The sequence below is a fragment of the Pinus tabuliformis genome, chromosome 2_2 (genome assembly GCF_031772625.1).
Source record: "Pinus tabuliformis cultivar Carrire ecotype Pingquan chromosome 2_2, CPIR1, whole genome shotgun sequence".
In the NCBI taxonomy this organism is placed as follows: Eukaryota; Viridiplantae; Streptophyta; class Pinopsida; order Pinales; family Pinaceae; genus Pinus; species Pinus tabuliformis.
In genome coordinates this window covers 91,026,462-91,034,184 of record NC_142300.1, presented here as the reverse complement: position 1 = coordinate 91,034,184, position 7,723 = coordinate 91,026,462, and positions in this window count along the sequence as shown.

Below are 7,723 nucleotides of genomic sequence, written 5' to 3'. Positions count from 1 at the left end.
TCTTTTTATTTCAACAATCTTGAGTCATTGCCCTGTTTTTATGGACAGTGTTTGGCAAAGTCAACAAAGTTATAATATCTGTGATCATGATAAGCCGGCTCGTGATGAGACCTCTTATTCTTTGAGATATAGTGTTTCTTGGATTGTCCCTCTAAATGCTGCGATTTTCTTTAACAGGGAGGAAATCATTGTTTTCCTTAAGAAAGCTCTGGACGACAATAATAGAGTTTGAAAACAACAGTTTTACAGAGAATCTTTATTCTGTTATTGATACCTTTCATTATGCTAATATAAAACTTGCTAAAGGTTGCTTTCATCAATTTTTTTTGAAGTTGAAACTAGTATCACATCTAGGCTAAAGTTTTTAACTGTATCTGTCAATAATAAAGATCATATTTTCAAAAATTTTCTATTTATACAAGCGAAAAGCTCAAAATCTGAAAGAGAATTGGTGTCTTTTTGTGAATACCGGTAGTAACCATTTACAACTGGGTTTATTATGAAAAAGAAAAGAAAAAACAAAACTATTCAACAAAATAGAAGAATAATCTTCTATGGAAAATATATTTTAAGGATTTGACCATTAACAGGCAAAGAATCCCTTCTACCTGCGAGATCCTGTAAGACAAACGTTGATGGACCTATGACTTCAAAAATCTGAAAAGGACCAAGCCACATCTTTTGAAATTTTGTATGTTTGCCCTTTTCTTTGTGAGCCTTATCCCATTTTAAAACTAAATCTCCCATCTGAAATTTTTTTCTGGTCATTATGTTTGAATCAAAAGAGGATTTTATTAGCGCTTGATGATGAGCATGGATTTTCTTAGCTTGTTCTCATTCTTCTTCTAATTTAATTATTTCCATTTGTCTTAGTTGTATGGAGGAAGTAGGTACTTCATCAATGTATTGTATTAAAGACAAAGAGGGAATGACTAAGTGAGTTGGAAGAACCACTTCTTTCCCATAAACTAAATTAAAGGGGGAAGTGCCGATCGAAGCTTTTTTCGTTATTCTATCTGCCCATAAAGCATTTACCAAAGCTTTATGCCAATTCTTTTGGTTATGGTCAATTGTTCTTTTAATAATCCTGATTAGGTTTTTATTTGTTGACTCAGCTAACCCATTACCTTGCGGATAGTAATTGGCCGAATATTTTAGTTTGAACCCTCTTTTAAGTGCAAACTCAGTCATTGCATTTCCAGAAAAGTATGATGCATTATCAAACATTAAAGTCGTTGGCAATCCAAACCTAGTGATTATAAATTGATCTATGAATTAGATAATATTTTTAGCCGTCTTGAGAGGAACTGCTTCTACCCATTTAGTAAAATAATCTGTTGTCGTGAGGATGTATCTATGCTGCTTAGAAGAGTGAGGAACGATCTCACCTATTATGTCCAAGCCCCACTGACTGAATGGTTGCTCGATGTTTACCGGTTGTAGTGGCAGGGACGGCTTCTTTTGTCTTCCAGCAGTAGTTTGGCAGACTTGACATTTCCTCACGTAACTGTGTGAATCTTTGAACAGCGTAGGCCAGTAATATCCTGCACGTAAAATTTTATGTGCAGTAGCATCTCCAACATAGTGTCCGCCTACTGGTCCATCGTGGAGTTCCTGCAAAACTTTTTCAGCTTCAGTTTTTTCAAGACATCTAAGAAGAACAGGATCATAATTATTTCTAAAAGGAATATCATTTATGAGCTGATATTGTTTAGCTTTCAATCTCAGAGCTCTTTTCTTAGTGTGATCCAGGTGTGATGGAGCATACCCGTTCTTAAGATAATAAATGATATCAGCATACAATGATTCTGCATCGTTTAGGCTTACCTCATACATTTGTATCTCTTCGGATGAAATTTCAGAGATTTGCGATGCTCTAGCCAACATTTTGCAGAAGCCTTGACCTCTTACAATGTTTGCTGGTTTGATTTCAAGGTCGTATTCCTGTAAAGTAGTGATCCAATTTGCTCTTTTCTCGCCCATATCCTTCTGTATTAGAAGATTTCTTACCGCTGAAAACAGTACTATGATCTTAATATGGGTTTTAAGTAAGAAAGGTCTGAAATATTTGACCGCTTTGAAAACAACATAGGCCTGTTTTTCCACGTCTGAATAATTGAGTTCAGCACCTTGTAAATTTGAGCTAAAAACTGCAATTGGAGCTTCTGTTTTTTCTTGATTTGCTTGAGTTAGAATTGCAGAATATGATTTCTCTGAGGCAAATGTGTATAAAACAAAAGATTCTGAAAAATTTGGGGTTGCTAAAGATGGAGCATTAATAATAGCTTGTTTGATCAGGTTGAACGCTTCATGTTCATCTTGACCCCATTTGAAATTTGAATTCTTTTTAATCATGGTTTGCAAAGGAGACACAATTCGTGAAAAATCTGGGACAAATCTCTTTACAAAATTGATTTGACCAAGGAAAGATTGCATGGCTTTTTTATTATGAGGTAGAGATATTTCAGAGATTTCTTTGATTCTGTCAGGATCAATGTGAATACCGGATTTTGACACTATGAATCCTAGAAGTTTTCCTTCACTTAATGCGAAAAAAGATTTCTTTGGGTTAAGTGAAATCCCATACCTTAAACATCGTTGAAAAATTTGTTTTAAATCTTTGAGATGGTCGCTTCGCTTCTTGGATTACACTGTTATATCATCCAAATAAATTACTACAGATTTATTAACTAAACCCTTAAATGCGATGTCCATGGCTCTTTGAAATGTAGCGCTGGCATTAATCAAACCAAATGGCATCTTCCGATATGCATATGTGGCCCATTTAGTTCTGAATGTGGTTTTCAACTGATCATTGGGATGCACCAGCACTTGATTATATCCTGAAAATCCGTCCAAGAAGGACATCAGTTCTGAACCTTCTATTGCCTGTAATATCTGTTCCATAGGTGGAAGAGGGAAATTGTCTTTTTGACAGGCTTTGTTAAGATTCTGAAAATCGATACAGATTCTAATATCTCCATTTTTCTTTCTAACGGGTACCATATTGGAGACCCATTTGGAATGTCTGACGGGGAAAAGTATTCTGGCTCTTAATAACTTATTTAGCTCAATTTTTATCTGATTTTCTAAATTGGGGTGGATCTTTCTCAGTTTCTGTTGGACAGGTTTTTCGTTGTCAATCATAGGAATAGTATGCTGAATGATAGAAGTGTCATACGTCTTCATCTCATCGTAATTCCAGGAAAAAACATTTTTATATTGTCTCAAAAGAAGAATATACGCTAGTTTTTCTTCAGGGACTAGGCCGATGCCTAGATTAACGTTTTGTGGTTTATTATCAGTTCCTAGGTTTACTAATTTGTAGTTCAGAGTTGAACTGTAGAGCTTTGAATTGGTAGACCTTTTAAACCGATTTTTCAAATCGTATAAGTCTTCTAACTTAACCACCGATTTAGGTATAGCATTATCAGTGCTATTTTGTTGTATTTGTCGATCGTGATGGTCTTCGTCAATTATCTGATTGGAGTAGGATCCTTCAGAAGTGAGGAAATTTACAATATCAGGATCGTCATTGAATACTCTCCAATTTGTAATGTTGTCAGGGATGGACGGTCTAAAGATTAATTCTATTGAGAATCTATCTGGACTAAAATCTTCGGAGGGAATAAGCCTAGAGGCTATGTTAGCCAAAAGGTCTGTGCTCGAGTTTTGGAGTCTCGGGATTGAAGAAATATTAAATGCTATGAAATGCTCAATTAGATCTTGTACTAAAGATTGATAGTGTTTTAAATGACCTGATAGGCAATGTATAGTGTTACGTACCTATTTGACGATAATCTCAGAGTCTCCGAAGACTTGAAGATACTTGATGTTTAACCCAATTGCTTTGTATAGGCCTTGCACCAAGGCCTCATATTCTGTTGTATTGTTTGTGCAATTGAATTCGAGTCTGCACGTAAGCATTGTCTTGTTTCCTTCTGGACTAATCAGAACGCATCTTGCTCCTTCTCCTTCGTTAGATTTAGAGCCATCGAAATATAATTTCCAAAACAAAGATGTATTTACAGGTTCATCGACAAAATTAAAACACTTTGAACTATCAGTTTGGGAAAAATTTTCGACTTGGGACAAAACTGAATTTTCTAAGTAAAGTGATGGGTGAGCATTGAAATTACCGAGAAAAGAATCTACCGAGTAATTGCCTATGATATCGCTGTTATATGATACTGCTTCGTTTTCTCCCTCTAATTCCGTTACTATGTACTTTTGGTGTAACTCTCGTTCAACCTATATTTGATTTGGTTTACCGTTGTAGGGTAACCACATGTGCGACCGGTCAGTTGCAAAGTATCCATGGAGTTTCTCGGACCAATCCCTGCTAAGAATTAAGCCATAGAATTCTGGGATATCAGCCACTAGAATGTCAATAACCTAACATACCTTCGGGTTAGATGACAATCTTATGGTTACTTGATTAATTTCACCAATCACTTCGACTTGAGATCGATCAAGCTGAACTATGCGTACTGTGGATTTTTGTGGTTGAACATTTAACTTAGCACATATTGATCTGGGTAAAATATTCGATGAAGCACCAGAATCTACCAAACAATTGTGTACATTTTTATTGAAAATTTCATAAGTGAGAAGAAACGGGGGAGTGTGAGATCTTGATCTTCCTCCAATCAAGGCGATATCATTTGGATCAATCTTATTGATCGCGTTAGTTGGAGGTCTTCCCATGTTGTGGGAAGCTTGAGAGAGTACAGCGGTAGGCAAAGGTACAATAGGCACGGCGTGTAATTCTTTCATCATTATCTTCTTTTGATGCTTCAATTTGCTCAATTCATAAAGGGTAATATTAGCTCTAGTTTTTTTCATGTCATCAATAATATTGTACTCCATTTCATCCGACACTATCAGTGTTTTTGATGGAGTTGTTTGATCTGCTTGGACTGGGCTAGATCGAGTCGCTTTAGTGGTTGTCTTCTTTGTTGCGACTTTATCTTTTGTTGTAGGGCTTGCGCTCTTCTACTTAGGGGTAGTTTGGGGAGGATCAAGCTAATTTTTGCTTCGTGTGCTAACCGGAAATACTTCTTGATCTTCTTCTTGTGGGAGGATGAAATCCCACATTCCTTGTAATTCCACAAATTCTTCGTCATCGGTCTGCCCTTCAGTGGCACTTTCTTCTTCTTCCTCTTCCTTAGTTTCAACATTGGAGATGGCATTGGGTGGTCTTGCATCCGTTGAAGGACCTCTTTTAAAAGCTCTGTAGGGATTTTTTAGTGAAGTTTCTGCTACTTGCTTTTTTATGTCAATCATCTCATTAGACATAGTCTTTAATACTTTCTCCAATCCTTCCAAATCGAAAGGGTCTTTTGTTTGTTTCTTCTTGGGGTCTTCCTTGAAGGTGACTTTTTTAGACTTGCGTTCCTCGATCGTGGATCTCTTTTCCAGGGCTATTACGCGTTTCTCTACTACTATCGCCTCTGTCATGTTTTCAACTAAGGTTTTTTTATTTGCTCTATCCACGAAGATTGCTATGTTTGATGGTAAAGCAGTAATATACCATTCACATCGTACTTCTTCGCTGGGTTGGGAAGCAGTGGGAATTTTGTTGAGAATTTTATTGAACCGTAAATCGAAATCTTTGATAGGTTCTTTAGCTTGGGCCTTAAGATTGCATAGGTCATTGATTAATGTTGCCGTTGATCTGTCATCACCAAACTTGATAAGGAATTGATTGTGGAAGATATCCCAACTTGTGATAGACCCGGAGGGTAATGAAAAATACAATGACCCGGTTGTCCCTTGCAGTGTATAGGGAAAAAGCCGAACAACAACATCTTTGTTAGTAAATCCGTTGAGATTAATAGAAAGCATGAAATTGTTTATGTGCTCTTTCGCTAGCATGCCTGCTTCTGGATTGAATTTGGGCAGCCATTTCTCAGGATGGGCCGGTATTTGACTCAAGGGCACGGGCATTAAAACTGCCCCAGGGTTGTTCCATGGAGACTGGGCCATCGTTGAGCTGCTAGTAGAAAAAAGTGCAGAAGATGATCTCTGTGGCTGGGAAGATGAGGATACTATGATAGATGATTGAAGAGGGGTTGTGGGAGTCCCGTTAGACGGATGGATGATGGCTTGGAATGGAGGTGTGGGTGGTTGACTTCGCGGTGAGGTAGTTGAAATGGGTGATGTAGACGAAAGAGTCTCACTGTCAGACTCTTGTGGTGATTTCCTCGCTCTTTTCCTGGTGGGAAGAGGCAACTCAGTTGGCTGGATGCCAAATTTTTCACTCTTTAACTTGGTTAGGGGATGAGCAAGATTGTACTGCGAAGTCACACTGCTTTGAGATTTATCAGACCTCTGAGGAGAAATGGAAAATCCCTGAAGTTTGTGAATCAAAGATTCAACTCCAGGAGGTTTAATGGTAGATTGGTCTGAACTATTAGGGCGTGTAGCAGCGATTGATACTCGAGCGACTTCTGACTCTGGATTTAAATATACTGGAGAAGTCGGTGGAGATGATGAGGGCGTTTTACTCTCAGAATGGTATTTATATTTTGATTTAAGTGCCATTCATAGTCAAGCCCTCCTTCTAGAGCCAAATATGTTGAAGCCCCGAAAATCGGGTCGACAACAAGGCGGATACCCGCCCGGTCCGGACCTTGGTTGGCAGCTCCTTATCTGTTTGGTATAGCAGGTCCGACTGGGGATAATGGGACCAGTTTCCCAATCTAAGTGTGTGTGTGTGTGTGTAGAGTTGGATGATGCTGATCTAAGAGTTCTAATCTAAGCTACTTTAATCTAATTCTATGCTATTGTAATCTAATGAAAACAACACATTTAATCTATGCTAACCCGGGATGTATTTCTTCTATTATGCAATCTAAAGAGATTTCAAATAATAACTGGTAATAAAGATCATTCAACTATCATAAGAATGGAAATCAATGAAGATGAACCACTTTGCATAAAAAGTTAGGCAAAACAGTTGTGAACAACATATCGCATAATAAGTTATTCATATATCAAACAGAAATAAATAGCTCCACCGTACAAAAGTGCCAAATGGTAACTCAAACATTCATGCAATAACATATAAACAACTAAAAATTGTATATCACTTTAAGAATATAAGCAGAAATGGCCAAGAGATAAAAGTACCATTTATGACTGGTCCTACTCATAAGCTTTAAGAAATAATGATTTATCTCTCCTTGTTGTAATATCTACCAAGAGTACAGAAGTGCAACATCAGTAGCATATATCAAATGCAAACATCAATAAACCTTGATCCATTCATTCACCAAAACCTCCTCTGAGGGTGCAGAAGTGCATGTTCTGAGGACAAGTTTTTGACAAATTTCTGGACCCTTCTCTAAATGCATGAGAAGGGTTTAAATACTGCTAACTAAATAACTTAATTACATAAATTTAGGATACGGTTTAAATGACCGCCCTTTACCTAAACAAACTTATTTCTAAAAATAGAATCTAATTCCTAACTATTTCTGCATTTGTTCCTTAATGTTGCGAGCATGCAACATTTGCCTGGGAAGAGTCGGCTGGTTGTTTTTTGCTTTTGCTTGAGCTACGCAAATAAAAATGGCAAGCGCTGGCACCACTTTCTAGTAAACTAGAAGATATTTTTGGGAATCATCCTCTGGCTGAGCGAATTTACTGCGTATATACTTGGCAACAACCCAAATTTCTCTCAAATTGCTTCTGCTTTTGCTATCTTGGTTTCTGGACT